Consider the following 8,202-nt stretch of genomic DNA (forward strand, 5'->3'; position numbering starts at 1 on the left):
TTATTTTATTCCCGGTCTCATCAGCTGCATGTAGAAAATGCTAATTTCGTGGGCTGGCCCGGGGGCCGACAACTGCATGTTCTGAATCTATGATGAAGCCATCCCGCCTTTGATGGAGACGGAAGATGAAACGGGGCTGGGGCGCATCCCAGGGAGATGGGGGCCCAGTATGCAATATTTAAACGGCCCTCTCATGAAAGGGAGCTACCCAAGCTCTTAACATCGGCATTCAAGAAAGTCAGACTCGATTTTTTAGCCTCAGACTGATGTTTGGGTGCACTCCGTGTTTTAAATACTCATTTCTATGGCCTTGATACTTCAATTCATTTCCTTTCAGGTTTTACAAGCCCAAAGTGCTATCCTTGGCGCTTTGTGGAGAGGCAGGCTTGAAAGGTGGGGACTTGAACGGGGACCATCACAGTCCCTCGGAGGTCAGGAAAGCGGACGCCTTCGACACAGAGATAGAATTGTGTGAGCAAAGCCTGAGCTACTTGTTGAAAAGTGTGAAGTTGATTCGGGGCAGCATGTATGTTCTTCCTCCAGCTCGTCCCTCTTTGTTTCCACTTTTTTATAGAGATATAACTTATGATACAGTGGACAGACCTAAGTGCACAGCTCAATGAATTTGTATGCATGTGCCCCCTGTAACCACGATCAGATGAGGATGTAGAACATTCTGGCACCCCAGAGGGGCCCCCATGTCCTTTCCCATCCAGGACTCCATAAGGTAGTATCTATGTTCTACACTCTTATCTGATGGTGGTTACATAGACACATCATATAATATATATTACACATATAACATATGTATGCATATGCATATAATATATATGCATATAATATATATATAACACATATATAATTTATTAACTTTACTATTGTCATAAATTCTCTAGATTGTCAGAAGGCCAGGTATATTCTCCTGTGGAAAAGAATAAAATACCCCCAACCTATTACCTGCAATAACTAAATTTTCTCATATGCTTGTAAATGTTAATATTCCAACTGGTACCAATGAATGATATGTCACTTGTTTAACTAAAATACCTAAAGTAGACATGCACCTTAAAATGAGCTCAGGCCATTCATTTACTTTAATGATTGGAATATTTGGAATTTTTTTTCGGGATAATGAAACTCCTCCTATTTATCGTGAGTGGAGAATTAATCCTTCTCTGTATATATTGAACAAACTCTCTTTAAATCATCCCACTTTTTTTTCTCCTCACCCCCAAAATCAGAGGAAAAAAATCAAACAAAATTATCAAATGCATGTATGGGTAAAGTTCACATTTAGATTTTTTTTTATTAGTTTCAGAGATAGAATTTAGTGATTCGTCAGTTGCATATAACACCCAGTGCTCATTCTATCAAGTGCCCTCCTTAATGCCCAACACTCAGTTACCCCATCCCCTCCCCCACTTCCCCTCCAAAACCCTGTTTCTTTCCAAGAGTTCAGCATCTCAGATTTTTAAAAATTGTGGCAAAATACACATAACATAAAATTTACCATCTTTACCATTTTTTTTTAAAAGATTTTATTTATTTATTTGACAGAGAGAGAGACACAGCAAGAAAGGGAACACAAGCAGGGGGAGTGGGAGAGGGAGAAGCTGGCTTCCCGCTGAGCAGGGAGCCTGACACGGGGCTCGATCCCAGGACCCTGGGATCATGACCTGAGCCGAAGGCAGACGCTTAATGACTGAGCCACCCAGACGCCCCTCATCCTTTTTTTAAGCATGCAGTTCAGTTGCGTTAAGTATGTTCACACTGTTATGAAACCAGTCTCCAAAACTTTTTTATCTTGCAAAACTGAAACTCTATACCCATTTAGAATAACTTTATTAAAGTATAAATCAGACATTCTCTCACTTAGAGCCCTCTGAAGATTTCCCATTTCTCTTACAATTAAATCTAGGCTCCTAACTATGATAAAGGCCTTGCCACATCAACCAGGGCTCTGGTGCTCTTGTTTCTTGGCCTCATGTAGCCTCCTCCACCTCCGGATCCTCACCTGGCTAGACCCTTCCTTTTCCATTCTGTTCACCACCATCTGAAGTGATTATGTTCAGAGACTGATGTGTGATTTACTGTCTGTCCACCCTACTGAATGCAAACGACGAGCTGCCTTCTTGATTACTAAGTCCTTGGAGCCTAGCATGGGGCCTGATGTTAGTAGGTGCTCAACAAGGGTTTGTGGAGTGACTATTCAAAGGAACACGGTGAGAAAGAAGACGACAGAGAAGATGCCCTAGAGGAGCATACAACTCACTGACCCAAACGTGCCATCCCAAACAGATGCAGAAACACCAAATGGGTGAAAATGGGAAGACACAAAAAATGGGGTGGTGGCGTATTAGGCTTCGATCAGAGCAGCAGAATTTCTAAGAACTATACATACAAGAGACTTACCGTAGGTGTCATAGGCTGAATTGTGCCCCCCCCAACCCATTCACATGTTAAAATCTTAACTCCCAGTACCACGGAATGTGACTGTATTTGGAAATAGGGTCTTTAAAGAGGTAATTAAAGTTAAATGAGGTCATGGGGCAGGCTCTACTCCAGTCTGATTGGTGTCCTTATAAGAAGAGGGGATCAGGACATACGTAGGCACATGGAGGGAAGACCATGCAAGGACACAGGGAAAAGGAGGCCGTCTACAAGCCAAGGAGAGGAGCCTCAGAAGAAACCAGTGCTGCCAGCCTCTAGAACCATGAGAAAATTAATTCTGTTATACAGTAGGGTTTACCCTTCCACCACTGGGGGCCCCGAGGGCCTTGTGGCTCCTGGCTTGGCAGGTAGCAGGTAGGAGCAGGAGGTGAGGTGAGGGAGGCCAGACAGACCAGGCCTGCCAGGAGATTGAGACTCATGGGGACAGGAGAAGCTGGTGCGTTGTGTTGCAGAACCCAGCACGTGGGGGCCTGTGGCTCAAAGGTAGAGATGCTGAGGGGCTGTGGCCAGAGCGGGAGGATCCCCCTGCTAGCCAGACCCGGCTGCCCAGGGACACGGAGCCCAGTGACCCAAGGGGGAGTTGAGCAGCCTGCTGGTGGGAGGATGGGCTGCTTGGCCACAGGGTGCCACCCAGTTCTGGGACTCCTGCAAGTCGGGTACAAAGAGAAGCCCACAGGCAGTGCTTCTAGGGAGCTGACAGGTGCCCTGTGACCCAGGTGCACAGATCTTAGAGGTGGTGGCTGCAGGGCGCGCAGCCCAGTCGTCGGGTCCTTGTTCCTCGTGGCGTTTGTTCCTTCCATGGGTCATGGTGGGTTGAATCAGTTGCTCACTTGTTAGAGAATGGATCCATGGATTCTGTTTTCATTGTGTGTGTTGGCTACATCTTAATGGGAGAGGCCACATCTGATAGCTACTTACCAACAGGGTGACTGCATCTCAAAACAAAAGACGTATATGTAATTTGCCACAGATCGCACGGTTGAGAACTACACACGATACAGGAATGTTTAGAAAGATGCCACCGTGAGAGCTTTCCCCGAATAAGCTTAGCACATGGGACATCCACGAGCCAACCTCATATCAGAGACCAGCCAGTACGCATCTTCTGTTTGGCTGAAATGTTATGATGGTTACAAAAAAAGATCCACAAACCTTAAGATTTGAGCTGCTTTTTCAAATGTATTTTTAAAATCTCAAACCAAATGATATTTCAAGTAGACAGAGACTAATTTTCACATAATCCAGTGATCATCCATCTCGGTGGCTCACAGACAAGCATTCATTAGCTGTTCCATGATATACTGGAGTCAAAACTTATCACTTACATTAAGCATTGCAAATTAAAGGAAAGGCCTGATTTCCTTTTAACAGAATACTCCATATGCCACATCAAAATTACAGAAATAATTTGGTGTCAGAAACACTGTTTAATTTCAGATGTTCTGCCAGTGAAACAAATTACTTTTACTGAATTGTGTTTTGGGGAATCCAGCTGACCCTTTGACACCAGAAAGAAGGATTGCCCATAAATAAAAGCTTCAGGGCATTTTCACTTTGTGATTAGTGATTTTTTTTTCCCTCATGCCACTGGATTATTAATAGCTGGGATTTGTGTTTCATATCAAGGCAGGAAATTAATCACACCATGTACAGGACTTCATGTAAAGAAATACTTCATGAGGTCCCATTTATTTCAAAAAGGAAAACATAGTTAAGCATTTAAATTAAATAAACAGATCAGTGTTACAGCAATTCCTAGGGAATGATTTGTCACATGGCGAGAAGAATGCATTGAAGATATGAACAGCTGTTTCTCAGTTTAAGTTCATAGCGTTTCAAAATTTGGGAAATGACTTTTGTGTTCTGGTTGGGTTCAAATTGCAACATTAACAGAACCAGCCCATAATACAGCATTCCGAATTATAAAGACATTTAGATTTTTTTTTTTTTTGCCAAAGTACAACGTTTTGGCAAAATGATCCAGTTCTCTGTAATGCAATTAAAGTAGGTTTCACTGATAATTTTCACTACAAAGATATCATTTATACACCAAATCCAAGCACATAGCTTTGTGTGGCGGTTGAAAGGAGAGCCAGAAATTACTGAATTTAACGCAACAGGGTAATTTAGTATAAAAGGTGAGTTACTTTATTCTGAGGTTGTTCCAAAACTAAGATCAAGCATCTGAGGCATAACAATCTTTGAGAGTTCTCCCTCGAGAGTGTTAAATATGCTGATGACAAATTAGATCGAGCAGACTTTTCAAATATAAAATCTTCATGTCTGAAGAGCAGAACCCCCAATCAGGGATTTCTCCACCAAAGTCATGCCAGCTGAACTCTTTGCTTTGTGCTTTTTTCCATGGTCCTCACTAAATATCTGCTTTCTTAAGAGAGGGAATTAATTACATTGATTGAAAGAACCAATGATTTTGAAAATCGGTCAACAAAGGCAGGAAAAAATATCAAGCATTCATCCTGCTCTTTCTGAATAAACATTCCCTGAGAATAACCAGATGGTTAGGGGCATTTTTTTCTTTGTAGAAATCTTCCAGCTTGCACGCACAGAAGAATGCATAGATATTGCAACCTAAGCAATGACGTGATCTTAAAAAGATGCCATCTGACACAAAACATGCTCCTGATGGGAGGACACGCTGTCACTCATGAAGTGATCTTGCCAAAAACTCAGCCTGAATCTGACAGGTCTTGGATTTACTTGATTAACTTACATACGGGGGACAGGGGAATAGGTTACGGGACACCAGGCAGCTGCCATCGGCAAAATCCAGATGGGAGAATCCAACAGAACCAGCAACCAAGTTTCTCCAACAAGTAAATCACAAAGGAGGGGGAAAAGTAAAGAAGATCCAGGGAGGGGAAATCCTCCAGAATGAAAGAGACGTAGGATGATCCAGATGTGGACCATCTGGATCCTGATCTAAACAGCCTGTAGAAAATATATACATTTTTAAGAGAACTGGGGACATGAGAAATTTGAATGCTTCAAACTATTTGATGATATTGGGGACTTATAGTTAATTTTTTAGATATGAGGATGATGTGGCTATGCTTTTTTTAAAAAGCATGTCCTTATCTGTTAGAGACACAGTACTGAAATATTTACTAGCAAAAGATGATGGTCTGGAGTTCGCTTCAAAACAGCCCAGGACGGGGACGGTGGGGCAGAGATGGAACAGGAACATAACCAACCCCAAGCTCGTTCTGCTCCCAGCACAACAGGCCAGTAGTCAAGAGGCAAGATGTTAGGGTGAGGAAAGCATCTTTATTCAGAAAGCCAGCACACCAAGGAGATGGTGGGCTCTCGTCCCAAAGAACTAAGTCCTCTTGCCGTGAAATCCAAGCTGCTTTTATGTCAGCATTAAGGGGGACACGTGGGGGGTTGGAGTCAAAAGGTGATTGACTTCTGTAGACATCGGAGGAGGGTCGGGTAACTTCTATGTCCTCAGTCAGTTGATCTTTGGGTACAGGAATCCGGCCATGCCGTCTTATCTCCTCGGGTGAGGTAGACTCTGGGTAAATAAAAAACAGTTTTTGCCCATCTGAGCTGTAAGCAAAATTCTTTTGATAATTAACATGCCTACGTGATGGACTCGTCAGAAGTTCCTAAGCTAGAGGTCACAGCAGCAAGGGAAATAGAAGCCACATGGAGTCAGATGGGCTAAGTTTCTCCAGGTTATAGGAATGACCATGAGTTGGCCATTTATTGAAGCTAAGAGGGGGGTACTTGACATTCACTTTCTCTGTTATTTGTATTTGAAATTCTCCTTAATAAAAAGAAAGGTGGGTTTGGTTTGTTTGTTTTTTTTTTAATTCCCCAGCTAGCAATGACTTTTTAACCAAGTTCAGAAGTTAATTTTCTTAATTGGCTAAAATATCTGATCAACAAAGAAGTTTTCTTTTTGTGGAAAAAAAAATGTGATTTTTCCCCTCAGGAAAAAAAAAATCTGCCTAATATTTTATGCTTATTAAATAGTAAATTTAAAAAACTATATATGCCCGGCTTGAGGACCTCAGTGAACCTAATGTCTCACACCCCCCCCGTTATGATTTCTCTAGAATGCGACTGCCCACCCCACCCCCCACACCCGGGGTCCCTGTGCCTGCCACGGCGGTTCCCTGGATGCCTCAGCCTTTTTTTTAGGTGCCAACCTCTCCAAACCTTCTTAGTAGCTGCTAAAATTCGACTGCCCTGTACCTCCCTTCAGCCCTTCTGTGGGTCTCTGAGGCCAACTCCGTCCCTGGCTATCATGGCTTTGTTAATTAAAATTGTTCATCCTGGTTCTTGAAGATATGGTTTGTAAATGAATCCTGCATCCACTGAAGCTGTGGTCATAAAGAAACTGCTAGTAGGTCAAGATTTGCCGTTGCCCTTGCAAGTTTCTCTACGAAAAGATTTGCTTTTTGCTTAAAGGCATGCCCCTCTGGGCTGAGGGGCCAGTGTTCCCGTGGGACTTTGTCATCTGCTCAATTCATCAAAATTCGGGTGATTTGGGTCCCCAGGAGTCAAAAGTTTTGCATTGCATGTGTTGAAATGATTTTCCATAGGTGTTCAAAGACCTGCCTTAAAGTGGAGGTCTTATGGCTCCAGCAGGCTGGGCAGTGTCTGGGAGGAGGCCCAAGGTCATGAGCACCTCCTAGGATCTGAGGGGTCCTTCACTGCCAACCTGGCCTGCATGTCTGAGTCAGCTGTTGTGGGAGCAAGCACCCTGCAGAGAGTAGGGAGGGAAAGTCAGCCCTGACACAGCACTTCTGAACCTCAGTTTTCTTGTCTGCAAAATGGGCATAATAAGGGTACCTACCTGTATGGGTTGCCCGAGGCTGTTATAACAAATAACCACAGACTAGGTGGCTTAACACAACAGAAATTTATTGTCTCACCATTCTGGAGGACAGAAGTTAGATTCCGTTTCAGGGGCCTAAAATCGGGGTGCTGATAGGATTGCACTCCTTCTAGAGGCTCTAGGGGAGGATCTGTTTCTTGCCTCTTCCAGCCTCCGATGGCTACCTGCATTCCTTGGCTCGTGACTGCATCACTCCAATTTCTGCCTCTGGATCTTGTGGTCTCCTCTTGTGTGCCAGGCATCCTTCTGAATCTCTCTTATGACGACATTTTGGGGAGCATGTTAGAAAGGCAGACTCCTGATCCTCACCTCCAGAGATGCTGATTCTTCAGTCCTGGGTGCAGGAATCTGCATTTTTGAGGCAGGTCAGGTTGGACTTGGAGAAGAGCTGTTCCAGGCTCTCCAGGATCACGCGTCCAGACTTCCTGCTGTTCACCAGGGAATGAGGCTTCTGCCCCCTGCTGTATGGCTGGGCCCCCAGCCCCGGGGTCAGACTTCTGGACCCTCAGCCTTCTGGAACACACGCATCAGGACCCATGTGCCCAGCGCCCCATGCCTGCTGTCAGAGGCTGGGATCCCCCAGTCGCAGACCCTGAGTCAAAGATTCCATTCAGGTGGTGTACGTAAGAGGCATATTCATTGCTGTGGTCGTTATAACAAATTAGCACAAGTTTGGTGGCTTACAATAGAAATCTATTCTCGCACAGTTCTGGAGAAGTCAGGAATCAATATCTCTGCGCCGAAATCTTGGTGTGGGCAGAGCTGCCCTCCGCTTGAAGGCTCTAAGGGAGAACCTGCTCCTTGCCCCTCCCAGCTCCAGGTGGCTGGTGTTCCTCAGCTAATCTCGGCTTCTGCCTTCATGTCGCCTTCTCTTCCCCCTGCGTCAG

Source organism: Mirounga leonina, unplaced genomic scaffold (assembly GCF_011800145.1).
Source record: "Mirounga leonina isolate KUSES-001 unplaced genomic scaffold, KU_Mleo_1.0 Mir_454, whole genome shotgun sequence".
Taxonomy (NCBI): Eukaryota; Metazoa; Chordata; class Mammalia; order Carnivora; family Phocidae; genus Mirounga; species Mirounga leonina.